The sequence below is a fragment of the Sphaerodactylus townsendi genome, linkage group LG07 (genome assembly GCF_021028975.2).
Source record: "Sphaerodactylus townsendi isolate TG3544 linkage group LG07, MPM_Stown_v2.3, whole genome shotgun sequence".
NCBI lineage: Eukaryota > Metazoa > Chordata > Lepidosauria > Squamata > Sphaerodactylidae > Sphaerodactylus > Sphaerodactylus townsendi.
Window position 1 is genome coordinate 102,656,751 of NC_059431.1, and position 19,677 is coordinate 102,676,427.

Genomic DNA, 19,677 nt, shown 5'->3' on the forward strand with positions numbered 1-19,677 from the left:
CAAGGCCTGAACAAAGCTCTTAATGATAGGACTTTTGAAGGTCATTAATTCATAGGATCACCAAAAGTCAGAAGGCACTTGACAGCACATATAACACGTCAGGTTGCGTGACCTTTAGAAACGGTGTATTTAAAAAAGGTCCTAACAATCCTTAAAATATTTTTTCAAATCTGAACAGCTGGATCTGTATCCCCTTTTACTCTTTTCTTTTGCATTGGGGCTGAATAGCTCTTTATGCAGTCCAACAAAGCTTGCTAAAAATAGTAAGAACCAACAGATGATACAGATCTGATCATAATGCTGGATATTGTCAAAGGACACAATACAGTTACTTGGAATTCATATTTCCTCCCGGTCTTTTGGGAGGGGAAGAATCACGCACATTTCTGAAGTTATTTGAAAATTAATCCAGATTTACTCTCATAAGATTTCTTTAGAGAGAAATTTGTTTGCTTGCAGGCGCTGGTGCAGAAGGACAGAAGAATGAACAGGGACTGAAAGCCAGGTCTGCCTGATCCAGTCTAGGGTTCTATGCCACATGTTGTGACTGAGAAATATCGCCACTTGACTTGTCCACCAAGCTCACTGTGCCAACAAATTTATCCCAGCTTAACCTACATTGTAGGGCAATTAGTTAAACAGCAAAAAGGGGAGAACTGTATATGTTGGCTTCATGAAAAAACAGTGAGATTTTTAAAAGTATAACCCCCCCCCAATAACTTGTTCAGCACCAGTTGTTCCTTAGGAGCACCTGTGGGGGTGAGGGTATCTACCTGCCAACTTAAACTACTTGGTTGAAAGGATGCATTATTTAACCAGTGGGTGTAGACCAGGAGTCTCAAACTATAGCCCTCCAGATGTTCATGGACTATGGTTCCCATCAGCTCTGCCAATTGGCCATGTTGACAGGGGCTGATGGGAATTGTAGTCCATGAATATCTGGAGGGGCGTGAGCTGGAGACCCCTGGTGTAGGCCAAACTCTGGAGCTTGGTCACAAACTGACTGAGAAGTCCATCAGAATGGCAGGCATTGCATTTCTTACTGCTCTGTCTTTGTGTATTATAGGACTAATCAGAAAGCCAGAGCTGATGGCAGAGATGAAACACAAATGGAAAATACTGAAGACTAAATAAATTTACAGCCTCAGTCCCCAAGTAGATTGTGCTGGTTCTTGAAGGCTGACAAACACTGGAATGCCAAGGCACATCTGATGAGCCCATGACTATAATGAAAAAGGACTTGGCTGCAATCCTGGAGACCGCAATAAATTTCACAGTTCTTCAGACATGGGAGTGCAGCAAAATTAATGGCAGTTTTTATGTACCTCCAGCTCAGACCGAGAGATCTAAATCACTAGCACTAATTTTCAATCTGTTGATCCAGTTGTGTGCTGTTTTATTAAATTTCTCTCTGTTTGTCAATCACTCCCACAGAGTTGTTTTTTCCATAGCAGAAATTGCTGTTCCTGCTGGTCCCTTTTCAAGATTGTTGAGCTTCTCGCTTGTGACATTGGCTTGATTTGCATTTCTCCTCTAATGCAGCTTGGTTTCAATCTGTTACCCAAAATAGTGAGGTCTGATCCTTTTTTAAGAGTGGGGAAATTAGCAGGGACATACATAGCACAGGGAGAGGCCAGATAAGCTCGGGATCTTTGTCACCTAAGTTTACAGAGATCAGTTTCCACAAGAAATCTGCATTAAATGAGAGTTAAAGTTTAACCATTTCTATTAGCAGGACAAAAATAATAAATGTATACACACACAAATCAAAGCAGCAGGGAATTCACATGATCCTAAGATACAGATTATGTTGAGGGGAAAGGTTTGGAAAAGTGAGGGAACTGGAGGGAATAAAGGCAATAATTACCTGATCGAGAAGAGGAGTGGTCCAATGAGCAGAGTCCAGTGACCAGTCCTAAGTTCCAGTAGAAGAAGAAAAGCAACAGGTTGGGAATAGTATTAGCCAGACAGAGAGATGTACAGGAAAATACTGGACACAGAGTGCTAGTTGAGAGTGCTAATTGTAGAGAGAAATGGACCCTCAGATGGACCCTAAGTGACCCTAATCTCTCGGGAAAAAGAAGCTGTCACCTTCCAGTGGGAAGACAAGAGAAGGACACTTAACTGTTGGACATTTAAGTTAAGCAGTAGATAGTAAAATTAATAGTTGGACACTTGTTAATGTTCTAAGCTAGGGAATGCCTGGAGATAGTTAGCTTTTTAGGTTTAATAACAACTTTGGGACAATTCCAAATACAAATGAGGGTGTTCCTTGGAGGGGTTAGTCAGAAACTAGAAGATGATAGTATTTTGACAGGAACTCTTGATGAAGTCCTGATTAGCATATCCTTCATCTCACGTGGTTTGTGAGTCAGGGCTGAAGTTGGGAACTGACCTTGTAAGCTGAAAGCTATTGTCTCTTCCTCATCTCTTTAGGAAGAGGTAAGACAAGTTGTTTTGCAAGGCTGATGTTGGGGAGGGCAAGTCCAGGCCGTTTTTTTCTATTCGTGTGGGTAACCCTGAGCTACTGCAAAGGATGACATCTTCAACTAAATCTAATCCAGCTTTCTGTATGATATGTTCTGCATACAGTTTGAAGAGACAGGGCTCTTTTCATAAGTTGCTGACCCCCTGCCCTAGAGTGCTGGGATCCAAAAGTGGGTCCTAACTATCTTATTCAGCTAAAGCCCCTCAGTTTCAATCCTGGACTAGATATGTGGTAGAAGGTGCTAGGATAAAACTGATCTTCACCAATTGCTGCTTGTGGCATTCCTTAATAGCACTTCTCTACACATCCACACACACACCCCACACACACAAGCTTCATCACAATGAAAATGGGCCGGCTTGTCTACTAGGTGCCCTTGACAATTGTGCTAGGTGCAAGAGATGGAGCAGCACTTTCCAGTCCTGTAGTCCTCCCTGCATGGCATCCAAGTCTGCCATGGCAAGCAGAAGCCCTAGAAGGTACCTCCACATCCTCCCTCCATTTGGGTGGAATGTTCTCCCCAAGTCCCGGGGGGGGGGAGCAATGACTCCCTGTCATGCCACAGTGGAGAGGGTAATGTTACTAGCTCTGGATTGTGAAATTCCTGGAGATTTGGGCAAGGGGAGTGGTATTTGGGAAGGCGACAGATTGCAGATGGATGTTGAGTCCACCTTCCTAAACAGCCATTTTCTCCAAGGTAACTGATCTCTGACCAGCAACCCTAGGGAAGCTGCCTTGTTGACAATGGACTTGTTGGATTTCAGTCAAGATGTGTCCTAAGTCACATATGCAAGAAGGGGAAAAGTCTATTGCCCTTTGTTTCCCACACTCCATTGCACTTCTTCTAACTGTCACATCGCAGTGTAGCTCAGATGCAACTTAAGTAGTAAGAAAATTATTATTTTCTATCTATGCATACTCTTCATATCTAGCCTTATTTCGTAAAATCTTTTTACATAAACTCACTCACAGCCTGTCTGTTCTGTCTGTTGCAACTCTGTACTCCGCAAAATATGCATGATGATTATTAATATTTGTCCTGACAGAAAGCAAACGACCCAGCAGATGGAACTGGGTGTAGAGCTTTTTTAAAGGGAAATTTGGAATTGCACGGCACATGATTGTAATAAACACCGGTACGACTTATCTCTGCATTTTCCTTGTGTGCACATGGATGCTTTGCAGCTGACAATCATAGTCCAGGGAAGCCTACTCATTTTTGAACTCTTGGAACGTCACTCTCACCCCACCCCCCCAAGTATTTCTGTTCCCAATCATACATTTTTTTAAAAACCCCATGGCGTTCTGACCCAGTAATGCCTGAAGTCATCATTGCCAAGGGTCCGCTGCCTGCCCTGTGCTTTCCTTCCAGCTGTACATTTTTTAAAGCCCCACGGCGTTCTGACCCAGTAACGCCTGAAGTCATCATGCAAAGGGCCCACTGCCTGCCCTGTGCTTTCCTTCTCAGTTTAATCTGCTCTGAAAAATGGCTGACACAGCTCATTTCCGACAGTGGAAATGTCGGGTTTGCACAAATATACTCCTTAGTCCAAAACATGCTGCTGTCAACAACAAAATCCAAAAGATGCTGGGATTTGGCCGACAGAGTCGCAAAACTTGCAGCTGCTGTCTGGAGCCACTGGGTGTGTGCGTTCTCACGTGTGACCCATGGAACTTTGCACCCATTATCGGCGTGCGCTTTGAAGCACGGACATCAGATATGCCCGTCACTGACAAAAATCAGGCTCGTGTGCATCAGAAGATTCCTTTCATGGGCTTTAAAGCGAGGCATCCAAAACTGGGCCGCTTGCCAAAAAAAACTAGCTTGGAACAAAATTCTTTAGCCGTGACATTTTTTAAAAATGCAACATTATCTTTGCTAACGGTTCAGTTCGCACAAGAAGAATGCACCTTCATTCTTTTTTTGCTGGCAGAGTTTCCAAAGAGATGCCAGCAGTGATTTTTTTTCCCATAACTATTTTCCCCCGTCGCATAATTTTTTTTGTTTTAATTTGAAGATGCCGTTAATATTTCAGGCTTTCCATCAGCTTCATTGACTTTCCTTCCTCGTTACCCACTTGCGATGATTACGTCTTACCAGGCGGCCTTTTCAGATGCCAATATTCACAATAGCTGGCCCCCTCCAGAGATAACCGCCAACTACAGCAATGTCTTTGTAATCCCAGGATGATCAACGGTCACTATCTTGAGTCCGGCCTTACATCTAATAAAATAAATACACATTGACTGTATTATTATCATTTCCCCACTTTGCCTTTCTACCAAAAAGCTCCAGCTAGGAAGTTTGCAAAAGGGTGGTCAAATTGATAAGCGCTTCCTGACAGGATGCATGAAATGTGAGTTGGGATTGGCATTTCACAATGTATCAGGAGGAATCAGTTCTAGAACATGGCGTAGCAGCACAAAGGTCTTCCGTTTCCCTTCCCTTCCGCCCCATGCTACTTTTGACAGGAAAAAAATTCTTTGATGGGGACAACAGTTTGTCCAGTGGTTGTCCAGGTCTGTTTGTCCCTCTCAGGAGCCACAAATAACTAAAGATGCACTGGAGAAACAATGGTCTTTTCCATATAGCAGAAATATAACATCTTGAGGATGTTACAAACAGTGTTTGGGGGAAGAAGTTCACGCAACTCTCTCTGAGCAGCAGTGGCATAGTGGTTAAGAGCAGGTGTACTCTAATCTGGAGGAACTGGGTTTAATTCCCCGCTCTGCTGCTTGAGCTGTGGAAGCTTATCTGGGGAACTGAGATTAGCCTGTACACTCCAACACATGCCAGCTGGGCGACCTTGGGCTAGTCACAGTTCTTCTGAGCTCTCTCAGCCCCACCTACCTCACAGGGTATTTGTTGTGAGGGGGGAAGGAGATTGTAACCCTTTGAGTCTCCTACAGGAGAGAAAAGGGGGATATAAATCCAACTCTTTTTCCAAAACGTCTTCAGGACATTTTATTTCTCTCAACCCAGTTTTTTCAAAAATCACTAAACTAGCAATCTTTTTTTCCTGAAGACTGGTTGAAGACGTCTCCTGCTTGTCTGTGCGAACAAGAGCAGGCAGGAGATGCATTATTTCTCCAACCTCCCAGCTTTTACTTTCATTTTTGCTACAGTTGCATGCACTATTTTGTGCTGCAGAGCTTCTCTGTCCATGCCTGGAAAAGATTGCTTTTGATTTTTTTTTTGTAGTGCACTCTCTAATTGTGTGTGGATGCAATCTGTCTGCCCCCAAGCATGTCACTTTAAAATACTACAAACAGCGCCCAAGACAGGTCTTCCTTCAGAGCTCATTTTAGAATGTGAAGGGTATCCAATGGGCTTTGTGGGGTCAACTAGAGGTTCAAATGGGAGGAACATAAAGAAAAAAGCCAAGCCTCTGTCATGATATATATAAAAAAGAAAGGTTCACAACAGGTTCATCTTCTAATCAGCAGAAGTTTGCCAACACAGAGGCCGAAGACAGTCAGTCTAGGGACAAGGAGCAACAGTTGACCTTTAACATGATTGGTGAGTTCAACTGTGACTGTCTAGACCAATGAGAGGCTGTTGCTGGGGCAGAGGGAAAAGTATCCTTGTTGGATGTATAAGCAATGCTTTGTGCATACTGAGTTGAGTCTGAGTTGAGAGTATAGCTCAGTGTGTGTTCAACTTTGTTCTTACTGAAGAGTTCTGTATAGTCTTATAGTCTTGCATAGAATAGACTTGTGTAACCTTGCAACTGCTAAAGTAAAACCTTCCTATGGAAAGAACATCTTGTGTTGAGAGTATTATTTTCCAAGTGTGATATGACGTTGCAGTGAGTGCAAGAAGACTACTAAACCTTCTCATATTACCAAAGTGACTTCGCTTTAAACTCTGCTGATAGCCTTGGCATGGTGTCTCAATGCTTAAGGCAGACTAGGTTTCAGCACCAATAGTTTATATCAGTACATTTTCCGTTTGGGTACCTTTGAATAGGTAAAGCCAAATAAAGCTGATATAAATTGGCACTATTTGGCTTCTACCGAAAATATTCCAGTAAAAAAAATGAACCCAAAATGGTGCCCCTTCTCTCCTCCCGGGGGGCTTGGGAAATGGACAGAGGGAGAAACCTGCCCCCACCAGTGCTTTCCAAGCCTCAGAAAGGAAGCAATCCTGCTTGGTTCTGCTTGCGGAAGGGAGTGAACTCCATAGTCCAAGCGGGATCATGCCCCCCCAACTCACTTTCCAAAGCTTACAGGCCTTGAAAGGCAGGGCAGGGGGGAAAGGCAGCATGATTCTACTTGTGGGAAGGAGCGTGGAGGAGCATGTCAAATGACTAATTGGTCCCAGCCTCTTTTTTGCACCACTGTGGCTATGGGCCTGCCCACCATACAATTCACTCTGCATTATGTTTTGAGGGAAAAACATCTTACCATGACATGCTTCCGAAGTTGCCAGCTGCAGATACTGGCAAAACATTAGGAGCTAAAACCACCAGACCACGGCCGCACAGCCCGGACCTACAGGAGCTAACTTTAATATATTCATTATATTCCTCTCCACCTGGAAAGCGGAAAGTAAATACTGGGATTTCAGTACAGAGTTCTGTTAAGCTTTTTTCATTTCGACTTTTATTAGATTGTTCACGAAGCACCGGGTGTATTTATTCATTTAATTAGCATGACTCAATTATAGATGGTTTAACTCTAATCATGAAGGCATAGTGGGGTCATACAGAGAATCCCTTTGAAGGCCACGAGAGCTGGATTTTAGCATCTCTCTTGGCTCATATCAAAGACATCTTTGAAATGCAAAGGGATGGTAGGAATAATTAGAAAATTTACCTCAGAACACAAGAACAGTTAGTGCTCTTGTTTTGCTAACAGCAGTTTTCAAAACTTTTTTTTTTAAAAAAAAGAACTGCAGGCATAACAGAGTACAGCAACAGGACTCATACAATTTTTATGACAGCAGCCGAATTTACTTTCTATAACCACCAAGAATATGAAAGGCAGTTTATGAGTTTTGTTTCTAGGCTGATTTTCATGAGACAGAGTGAGAACCCTGAACCCAACCTGTGAAGTTCATCCTAACAATACAATATTTGTGCAATCTCCTTTCTCCCCAGACACACTATTTTTTGCTCCCGGATCAGGACCCTAGCACAATATAGAAGTTTTACCTCCCCCCACCCCCCAAAAAATTGTTACCATGATCAACAGTGGTCTATAGAACTAAATTTTTGCAAGTAACTAACTTTTGCAAAAGATCACGCAAACATGTAGTCTTTTACAACGGATCGAAGAATTTCCCCCCCACCACCATTTCTGTTCATAGTAACTGCATAGGGGGAGGACTCAGGCTTCTTCTGAACTGCACCAAAGTCCCTATCTATAATGGGAACAATGTACAGGGGAAGAGAAGAGAACATGCAAGTCATCTGAGATTGTGATGGTGTTCTCAGAGTTGTTTCAGGATCACCAACATCTCTTACCCTGAAAACACACTCTCATGGAAATTGGCACCCTGTCACGCAGAACCCCAAATAAGGATTTAGAGAATTAGGCAATCTCCATTGTTTTCATGGAGTTGCATTTTTTAAAAAAAAGATAAATGAACTGCAACGGAGAAGAGCACAGAGAAAGAAGAACCTGCCTCCATCTCCAATGCAAGAATCACAAGAGGAGAGATTCATAGGCAAGCTTTTCTCAATTGCTAACTAAGTAACTACATGCCTGATACGACCGTGTTACAACACCTGACTAGCCTTCCCTGTCAAGTATAAAAGAACTCATGACTGAATGACTACAGAAAGAGAGTAGGACAGACAGTGATGACATCCTTCAATGAACTATTACCTTACAATCTATGTAGAGTTAGGTCATGTTCACATCAATAACTCAGAAGCTTCCCCTCTTCCATTCTCCCTGGCCTTTAAAAAATGTCAAGAAGTAAAGCAATCTTATTTATTCCGAGGCATTTTCGAAGGCATCTTGGTAATGCTCCTCTGTTGCGCTTGAAGAATTCATCAAGCATCCCACTGCGGCTTCCCATGCGCCTTAAGGGCATAACACCAACTATTTAAGCACATCCTTCATCTGATCTCCCCTTCCTCATACCAGACACTTGGGACGAACCACCAATCCCCTAGCACTCTGACAAACTGTTCCTAAAAAGGGAGGGAGGACAAGGAGGGAATTGCCCTTGACGACATCACAGCTTACCTGAGAAAATAAGATTTATTTTTTTCTAATCTCACTCCAATTTCCTGTTCTGTCATGGCCACTCAAGTGCTTTGATGAATTACTTCAAACTTTGTTGCTCGTTCTTGAATCAAAGGGAAAGATCTGCTTGTTCTGCAGTAATCACAAAGAAAAACATTGCAGCCTTTAACCAGCGTCCCTCGGTGCCTCAAAAAACACGGAGCCAGCAGGGTGCCGTGGTTAAGAGCAGGTGGATTCTAATCTGGAGGACCAGGTTTGATTCCCCACTCCTCCACCTGAGTGGAGGAAATATCCAGGTGCCACATGGAGGTTGTCAATCATGATCCTAGCAGCAGAATTTTGCGCCAACCGAGACTTCTGAATACATCTCAAGGGCGGTCCTAAGCATAGCACATTGCAGTGATCTAACATACAAAGGACCAAGGCAAGCACCACGTTGTCCAGATCTTTCCTGGCCAAAAGAAGGTCACAGCTGAAGTTGAATCAGTTGAAGTTGGTGAAAGGCACTCCTGGCCATAGCTGCCACCTGCTTATCCAGCAAGTTGGCCTGGGTCCAAAAGAACTCCTAGCATATAGACCAGTTTGTTCATGGAAAATTCAATCCCATTCAGGACAGGTGAAACCTTGAATCCTGGGTCAAACCTTGTGCTGAGAGGGTTGTCAGATCCCCACTAGCCACCAGCAGGAGGGGACGGGGGGAAGGGAGGGTTGCCAGATCCAGGCTGGGAAACTCCAGGAGATTTGAGAATGGAGCCTGGGAGGACAGGTGCTTCAGTTGGGTACAATACCAAAAAGTGCACCCTCCAAAGCAATCATTTTTCCCCAGAGGAAGTGGTCTCTGCAATCTGGAGAGGAGCAGGTATTCTAGGGGGGTCCTTAGGTCCCACCTGGAAGTTGGCATCCCTATCTGCTCACTAATAGCTCTTTCACCTTGATGGCAGTCAGCTTAAGCTTCAGTTTATTACGCTGCATCTACTTCGAACCATACCTGCAGGAGCTGGTTCAGGGTTTCTGCAGCTTCCCTGGGATCATCCAGAAGCTGGGGATGGAGAAGGGCTATTTTATTTGCTTCTAAGAATGAGGAAGGGCTAGTACAACAGCAGGTTCTCACAGGTTCCCGAGAGTAGGTTACTAATTATTTGTGTGTGCCGAGAGGGGGTTACTAATTGGTGATTTTGCCACGTGATTTTTGCCTTAGTTACGCCCCTCCTCTCAGCAGTAGCGCGCAGAACTTGAAGCAGTCTAGCAGGAGGTGCACCGGCATGCGTGGCAGCCTGCGCCTGCGTGCATTCATTTCCCGCCCAAGGACCGGTGCAGGGGCTGTGTCCTTGCCACAGCCTGGCCCAGGAATGCCCCGCCCCCAGAATGCCCAGCCACGCCCCTGACATGCCCCGCCCAGCCCCATTGGCACTACGCTACAGTTTGAATCCCACCACCATGGAAACCTGTTACTAAAATGTTTGGATCCCACCACTGCACCCCCCCGCCCGATCCCAGTGTGGGTGTTGGCCCTTTACACAGAAGCCCTCTACAAATAACACTGTGCACTTTGAGGTCTACGTGCATTGAAGGGGAGCAGACATCACTGCAATGGCCCTGTTCCCCCATCACCACCACCACCCCACCTTCCAACTACAAATGATTGCACAGCCACAAAATCTACCTGTGTACAAAGTGTACATGTCTTGACCAGGCCAGGTGATTCAGTAAACCTGAATCACACAACCCACCCACCCGCAAAAAGTCATATCAACTTTTCGGGTTTTCTTTTACCAATAAAAAAAATCCAGGTGTTTGCAAAAAGCCAACTACATCTGGGGCTAAAGAAAAGCCAACTAACATGCAGCTACTTCAGCTTTTCAAATCCCCTGCTATTCTCCAAGCCACACGGAAGCCAGGGGAGGGGGGAGGGAGAGAGAGATCTTCATGCTGCTGCTCTTCCAAGACCCAGAGGGCTTGGAAAACATGGGCAGGGGGGAGAGGCAGAAATATCTCCATGGCACACTGAGCTCGCACAGAGCTCTCCTCCCCCCTCCCCGTTTTGTTTTGTAAACCCTCTTGGGCTTGGAAAGCACTGGCATGGGTTCTCTTCACCCCTTGGCCCCTTCCGCACATGCCGAATAATCCACTTTCAATCCACTTTCAATGCACTTTGCAGCTGGATTTTACTGTGCGGAATAGCAAAATCCACTTGCACACAATTGTGAAAGAGGATTGAAAGTGCATTATTCTGTATGTGCAGAAGGAGCTCTTGTCATTTTTCTTTTTGGAGGGGAGAACTAAAAAACTTCAGATTCGGGTTTTTTAACTTGAACATTATCAGTAATAGCCGATAGCTATCAGGTTTATCCAGCTTTACTGAAAATTTCTGGGTTAAAAAACCCACAAACCTGAAATTTACCAATAATTTTTATCAGCGCTCAGATCGAGAGCAGACTCCCTTCCTCAAGCTTTTTTTTTTTTTGATGATGTGAGGGACTCTATGCACACAGACTCCATGCTCAAGAGCCAGTGACTGCACATCAGCTGAGATACAGAACCAGGCAAGCTCTTGCCAAGTCCCCGTTCGTGAATTGATGCGCTTAATGTGATGTATGTGTGCATCAGTCTAACATCTTCTGTGAAGTATAGCTGACACAGTTCCATCATTTTTTAAAAATTCAGTTATATAACTGATTCTAGCTGATTGGCAAGAAGGAACTTCGGCTGATTCCGCATGGGCCAAAAACAGTGGTGTGAAAACGGTGTGAAAACAGCATAAACCCTTTTACACCATTTTCACACCGTTTTTCACACTGCTGTTTTGGGCCCATGCGGAATCAGCCTTTGAGTGGCTTCATTAAATACTCTTGGTTTGGAAGAACAGGCAATGTGTACTGTGCCACCACAGTTTATGTCTGTGGTGGCGAACCTTTGGCACTCCAGATGTTATGGACTACAATTCCCATCAGCCCCTGCCAGCATGACCAATTGGTGATGATGTGAATTGTAGTCCATAACATCTGGAGTGCCAAAGGTTCGCCACCACTGGTTTATGTCAACATTCTCCAGTTCCCCGCTTCTCATTTTGCATGTTTGTAAGTAAATCCCATAAGTCTCCATTATTCTCAACCAATTAGGAATCTGTTCCTGTAAATGGCAAGCTCTACACCTCCTTGACATGCCAGCAAGTGAAAAGTGGTCCTTATCTTCAGGGTAAAATATGGACAAATGTCATCTCATCACATACTGAGGTCATAGATAAGCATCTCGGTCTCATAGCAAGCATACCCATTGACAAATTAGGCCATCCCTTTAACTGAAGGTTCACTTCCTAACCATTTGTGTCAGGAAAAGTGGCATTTGGTAGGCTTAGAAGGGGGGGAATCCCAAAAGAAAGAAGGCAATTATCCCTGTTGCATCCCACCCCCTACACAGTGGCAGAGCTTTCAATATTTTCTTGCCAGAGCCTCAGCAACCTACAGCATCACCCTTACCAACCGCAGAATCAGTTCCTGTTCCTTCCGTACTATAGAAACCTTCTACCTTCTCCTCGTTTCCAAGGGTGCTTTCAGGCTTTTTGTCGAAGAATAAAATGCAGCTGAATGGGAAGATGGGAGGGGGAGTCATTTACAGAGCTTTCTTTTTATACTCTGGATGGATTGCCTCAATCATAAAAACCTCTTGAAATCATTGTGAGAACAACAGCGGGCAGGACACATGAAGGTAATATTAGGGAACTCAGCATTTAATGTCTATCATTTTTCTAAGTGGTTCATGGGCAGTGCTGGGTGCATCGGTTTTATATATATATATATGTACACACACACACACACACACACACACACACACATTCCTCTGGAACAATAAGGGAAGAGGGAGAAATAAGACTGCAGGATATCAAAGCGACTGAAAGCCCTGAGCTATTGTCAGGAGACACACAAATGATTCGACAACTGTGGCAGAAAATGAGGAGCTGATTTAGAGGCACGGGGGAGGAGATTAGATAAAAACCCATGAAGTATAAACACAAAACAATAAGCCAGGTCATTCATTCATTACCAGGTCGGAGGCAAGTGGGTAATCAGGCACTCGGAACCAAGAGTATGAACCTGACAGGTGAGCTTCCATCCCATTTGCTGTACCTGGAGAGCAAGTACAAGAAAAAAGGGAGGGGAAAGCAGCCCGTAAAAACAAAGCAGAGAGGACAGGGCTAGAAGAAGGGATGTGCATTAGTGACCATCCAAGTGGCTGTTAGATAGTGATGCTAGGGATGGGGAATGAAAGACGGGGAAAGCACACATGCCTTAACGGTCATACAATCATAAGAACATAAGAACAAGCCAGCTGGATCAGACCAGAGTCCATCTAGTCCAGCTCTCTGCTACTCGCAGTGGCTCACCAGGTGCCTTGGGGAGCTCACATGCAGGATGTGAAAGCAATGGCCTTCTGTGGCTGTTGCTCCCGAGCACCTGGACTGTTAAGGCATTTGCAATCTCAGATCAAAGAGGATCAAGATTGGTAATAAGTCGACTTCTCCTCCATAAATCTGTCCAAGCCCCTTTTAAAGCTCTCCAGGTTAGTGGCCATCACCACCTCCTGTGGCAGCATATTCCAAACACCAATCACACCAAACACCAATCACAGCATATTCCAAACACCTATCAGAGCTTTTTGGGGAAGGGCACTGACAGTTTCTCAGCAAGTGATGCAGATGCAGCATGGAACAACACTATTGTATTTCAGCAATGCTACAAGCCCAATGTTGGTAATGCAAAGAACTAACTTTTGGCAGGTAACTCCCACTAGCAGTTATACGCTGCAGAACCTAGGACAGCTCCAAGGAAAGGCAGTTGTTACTTCCAAAAGATCCACAGCCATCATGTTCCCACCCAAGGCCTATTGATTACCAGTTTCCCACCCACCCCTTGTGTAAATTTACAAAGCATCTACACCATGCCACTATTCAACAACCTCAGATTGCACTCTCTGTATTTTAACAGCTTTTGGATTTAGCCGGATTAGTGATTAGGTCCGATTAGGTCGGTCGGTCGGATTCCGGTCAGGTCGGTCGGGTTAGATTACACGATTAGGTCCGGGTCCGATTACCGATTAGGTCGGTCGGTCGGTCGGTCGGTCGGTCGATTGATTGATTGATTGATTGATTTTACCATCTACTGATCCAAACCCATAAAAATAATCATGTGCAAATCAGAAAATCTAATACCAGTTGAACAGCAAAACAGCAAATAAAATGTTATAAACTTATAGAAGAGACTCAGGCCCCTGCCGTGCACGCAGAATCATGCACTTTCAATCCACTATCAGTGCACTTTGCAGCTGGATTTTACTGTGTGGAATAGCAAAATCCACTTGCAAACAATTGTGACAGTGGATTGAAAGTGCATTATTCTGCATGTGCAGAATAGGTCAAAGTGTTGAAGCAAAACAATTTAGGAATCAGCATCCAAGATTCTCCAATTTTTCAACCAAACACCTCGGCCAAAAAATTTGCAACCTCCAAAGAAATCATGCCACTTTTAAGAACATAAGAACTAGCCTGCTGGATCAGACCAGAGTCCATCTAGTCCATCATTCTGCTACTCACAGTGGCCCACCAGGTGCCTTTGGGAGCTCACATGCAGGATGTGAAAGCAATGGCCTTCTGCTGCTGCTGCTGCTCCTGAGCACCTGGTCTGCTAAGGCATTTGCAATCTGAGATCAAGGAGGATCAAGATTGGTAGCCATAAATCGATTTCCCCTCCATAAATCTGTCCAAGCCCTTTTTAAAGCTATCCAGGTTAGTGGCCATCACCACCTCTTGTGGCAGCATATTCCAAACACCATTGCGTGAAGAAGTGTTTCCTTTTATTAGTCCTAATTCTTCCCCCCAGCATTTTCAATGAATGCCCCCTGGTTATAGTATTGTGAGAAAGAGAGAAAAATTTCTCTCTGTCAACATTTTCTACCCCATGCATAATTTTATAGACTTCAATCATATCCCCCCTCAGACGTCTCCTCTCCAAACTAAAGAGCTGCAGCCTCTCCTCATAAGGAAGGTGCTCCAATCCTTCAATCATCCTCGTTGCCCTTCTCTGCACTTTTTCTATTTCTTTGATATCCTTTTTCTATCTCTTCGATATTTTATCTTCTATCAGAAAGTAGACACAGGACTGAGCTGAGCTAGCTGTCAGGATCAACAATAGGGGGGAAATTGGCCTTAATTGGTGCTCACGATCATACAACTTTCAGTCTAAAAGAATGTGTTGGAGAGTTTCCATGTCTTGAGAGTTACAGGGACACACTATAAGCAGGAAGTGAACATCTTTGAGCCTACCTCTCAGGTATTCAGAAGTGAATACATTTAGCCTCGCTTTTTGTAAAAAGGTCTTTAAATAATTAGCGCAAAAATGGGGTGCCGTGTAGTTAATAGGAAAGAAAGCCGAGGAGCAAGCTGCCTGGGAACAGGACCAAAGATCTGCTAATGTAACATCCCTCAGTTTATGTTCTAGTGATTGAAGAGCTAAATCATACCACCAAAAGGGTAAGAAAAGGGGCAGAGAGACCAATTGAGGTGGCTTTTCATGCTGCCATTTTCATCCATTTTCATCCATTTTCATCCATCTGCTAGAATAATCATCTTGGGCTAGGAATCCTAATAAGCAAAGATTGTGCAAAGATCTTGACCTTGAGCCAGATGTTAGGGGCTATATCTAGAGCTATTCTTGCATGTTTGTAGCCCTTTGCTGCCCTTTCCCATTGCACATTGCTCTTCTTGACCCATTCTGTACTGCCTTCATTTCCTTTACAATAACACATCCTGCACCATCACCTAAAACAGAATGAATTATTTAGCTGCCTGTTAACACTTCCCTGTATTCAAGGCCGATGCCTATATAATGGAAAGTTTAATCTCACAGTGGATATGATTGTACTCATGACAGAACACTTGCCATTCAAAATATGCAACAATATTTATCTTCTGGGCAGGTGTTTATGGAACAGATAACAGGGAAGTGGTACCACTAGCCTGCCCTTATGCTCAAGAAGATGCACACTGGCAAACAGAGAGATTTCACAAGATCCAGGGGACAGGACTAGAAGCTGAAGGACACCATTGCACGCAGCATGACATTTATTTTTTTAGAAGCATTCTCTGCATCATTACAAGCCATCCACTGAGAGTGTTGAGAATGTAAGAGTCTTGGACCAGGACCAGGTGGAATCAGGTTCTGATCCCCACCATACTGTGAAGATAATCCTGTATCAGTAGTCAAATAGAGCTGTTGCCCAAAATGCTGGGGTCTGCCAATACAATGCCCCAAAATATTAAGGAAGATGTTTTACAAGAGATGAACCATTGGATCATATGATATTGAAGCAAAGAAGGGCAATGATTAGCAAGATGGACTTCTTGAAGATGCATCAGTTTCCTGGAATTAGTTTGGAGTCTGAGAAACAAAGCTCCAGCCCTACTCCCAAAAGACTGTAAGTTCAAGAACTCCTGTGGTCACTAGTGTACTGAGGCACTCTTAAGTTTACATTTAAATTTAAAAGCTAGCATGGTTTGTCAGACTAGAGCAGGGTCTGCAACCTGCGGCTCTCCAGATGTTCATGGACTACAAGTCCCATCAGCCCCTGCCAGCATAGCCAACTGGCCGTGCTGGCAGGGGCTGATGGGATTTGTAGTCCATGAACCACAGGTTGCAGACCCCTGGACTAGAATGTCAGACTAGAACCCAGAAGAACCAGGCTTACACTGTGCCATGGACACTCATGGGGTGATCTTGGACCAACAGTTCTTTTGCAGCCAAATCTACACCACAAGGCAACTGTTGTGAAGACAAAATGAAGGAGGGGAGAGTGATATAAGCCAGCCCGGGTCCTTCTTGCTGATAAAATTGGGGGCAAATAATGAAATGACTAACGTATCATTTTTCAGATGAAGTTTTAAACTTGGCAAGAGCGTAAGCCATGACCCAAAGATGCTTTCATTCCACTCATTCTTTATCATTAAGCAATTAAAATATCCACCTTATCACAAATTAATATAGTATCCATAGATCATATACCTAAGTAGCTTAGAGACCCAATCCTGAAAATTCATCGGAGATAAAAGTGGGTGTCACTTGAAATTAAAATGTGTTTTCTCCCCTTTCCATTTGGAGTTTCATTGTAGTATGAGTCATAACCAGGCATTTTGAGTTGAAGAATACAATCATATTCTTCAGCTTCAATTTTTTTTTTAAAGGACAAAGAGCCAGCTTGTTAGTTCAGAAAGACTTAAGGAGACACAGGCGAAAGGAATAGTTCTCAAATGAATGGCAGCATCCCCACCCTATTGCGCACAGCCTTTTACTGACCTGCCACAAGACCTGATCATTTCAGCAGAGCCATCCACCGTAAAGTTTGGCTGATGTATACCCTAGAATAGTCAACTAATGGCACAGACGCAGACCCAAAACAGTTAATGTAAAGGAGAACTTTCCTCCACTGACGTCAATCATGCCCCAAGATGGTGACCTTTGATTAAAATGAAAGAGTATTGCAGGATTTGTCTTCAGAAAGGTGTGGGGGGGGGAGGGAGGCTGATAACAGTGTGGCCCAGCATGCTTGGCGGTAAAAAGCTTTTGCTTATCCTGTTATCTCAGTGCTGGGTCAGGGTGAAGGTCAAAGTATCTTTTCAGAGTTCTCATCAGGCTTACAGGACAGCTCAGAATTGTTCCCAGTTATATCTGAGCCCAATGCTGACTAATTTACATTCACACACCTGTCAAAATTCCCCAAGCTTCAATAAAATCAACTTCATTATTAATAAAATGGGATTAACAAAGGGCAACCATTATTCCAGCATACGCTTTTGTGAGTCAAGAGCTCACTTCCTCAGATTCACTGGAGTGCATCACAATTTTACATGTACCTTGAAAACCCACTTTACTAGAGGATTTGAAGAGGTGGAGCTGTAGTAGAAAAAGACCTGCTGAAAACATTCAGGTGTGAGTCCCCGTGAAAGAGACTGAAAAGGATATAGGAGTCTATTAAATGGTTATATATTTGCATTTCTGAAAAGCAAGGTCTAATGAAAAATAGTCTATTCTGGAATAAATTTTGACAGCCCAAAATTAGATGTTCCATCTGTCCCAAGTTGGGTCAGGGTTGCCCCAACTCAGACCTTCTATGAGTCAGGATTAAGTTTACAAGTGCTGTAGGAATCTGATCCACACGGTGACCACGACACACGGAAGTTGTAGCTCCTTCCTTCCCACCTGCAGTGGTTTTCAAACCCAAAATGACTTTGGGGGTCATGCAGTATCCAATTGGGGAAAAGAACCCTGAAGCCCCGTGTTCCCCACACCATGATCACAGTGCAAATTAGGTCCCAGCAGTGCCTCAAAACTTCATTCACCTTAGATCATCTCTTGAATCATAGAAAATTCAATTAGGTCAGGAGGAACCTGGCCTGACTAGTGGAGAAGGCGCTAAGCCCTGCTTGGTAGACATAAAACATAAGAAAAATCGTGACCCTCCTTATAATAAATGGCACAACCATCGATTAAATCACAAGGTAAAGTGAAAAACAGCAACATTCAAACCAAGGTTAATAAGAGAAGCCCAATTTTTAAAAAAGGAAACCTGGTGCCCCAGACCAGTCACAGGAGTAGGCCACATGGTATCCCAACATTACAGGTGAGGCAAAGCAACATGATGAGAGGGAACTGATCCTGGTGAGAGAGGTGGCTAACTAAAATGAGAAGAAGTCAGTGGATCTAATATATGAATGACATGTTCCTCAAAACAGTCAGGACTCAAATCCATAAATGGGCCTTTGTGACCTGAAGATTGTTAATGAAGAGTTCAGTTGAGAGTTACCACCCAGCTCCCAGTTCAGTTGAGAGTCACCACAGATATAAACAACAGCCAAGGAAGTGATCTCTTTGCACCACTAAGTTGGGGGAGATCAGATAACATTATCTGACCTCTAGATCTACTTCCATGCCCTCCAAGGAGTTCAGAAAAACATGTGTTGTCACCAGTGGTGGGATCCAAAATTTTTAGTAACAGGCTCCCATGGTGGTGGGATTCAAACTGTGGTGTAGCGCCAATGGGACTGGGCAGGGCACAATGGGGCGTGGCCGGGCATTCCAGGGACGGGGCATTCCTGGGCAGGGCTGTGGCAAGGACACAACCGCTGTGCCGGTCCTTGGGCGGGAAATGAATGCATGCAGGCGCAGGCTGCCACGCATGCCGGTGCACCTCCTGCTAGACTGCTTCCAGTTCTGTGCGCTACTGCTGAGAGGAGGGGCATAACTAAGGCAAAAATCATGTGGCAAAATCACCAATTAGTAACCCCCTCTCAGCACACACAAATAATTAGTAACCTACTCTCGGGAACCTGTGAGAACCTGCTGAATCCCACCTCTGGTTGTCACCCTTGCCCATGAAGCAGCCAAACACACATGACTTGCCCAGAGTCAACCAGTCAATTTCATAGCTGAGTGGAATCTGAATTTAGGTATCCCAGATCCTAACCTGACACTCTAACCACTACACCCCATAGGTCAAGGGATTCTGCTCTTGATTACGTCTCTTCTGCCTTTCCCTGGTCTGACTTCCTGCTGTCTTATTATAGAATAGACTGGAGATACACTGCAGAGTCACTGGTGTAGTGGGTAGGGTCAAAGATCTGTATTCTGGGATCAAGTCATGGTTCAGAATTCTGAATGCTGAGATCAGATTAGTCAATCAGAGGAGACAAATGCAGAAGGGGAGAAATATGTGTGCTACCTTGAACTCTTTGGAGAGCTGAAAATGAAGACATGGGAAGCTGCCTTATACTGAATTAGACCATTAGTTCATCAAGGCAAGGCAAATGAGGCAAACCAGCATTACAGATAGCATCTTATTTATTAAGGCCACATTGTGCCTAGGAATGAATCATGGCAAAAGAGGTAACTAAAATAAGTGAGAAGGGACCATACCTCAGAGATAGTGCATCTGCCTTATTACCCAAA

At 44.1% G+C, this 19,677-nt stretch overlaps 1 long non-coding RNA gene across 1 annotated transcript; it reads right to left on the reverse strand.

The window, feature by feature from the left end:
- Positions 1-1,866: 1,866 nt before the first annotated feature.
- On the reverse strand, positions 1,867-17,097 carry LOC125436848. The gene is made up of 3 exons (XR_007245125.1): positions 17,029-17,097; positions 4,587-4,712; positions 1,867-1,915 (listed from the first exon to the last, which is right to left on the reverse strand). It is a non-coding gene; the product is annotated as an uncharacterized LOC125436848 (long non-coding RNA).
- Between the last annotated feature and the right edge of the window lie 2,580 nt (positions 17,098-19,677).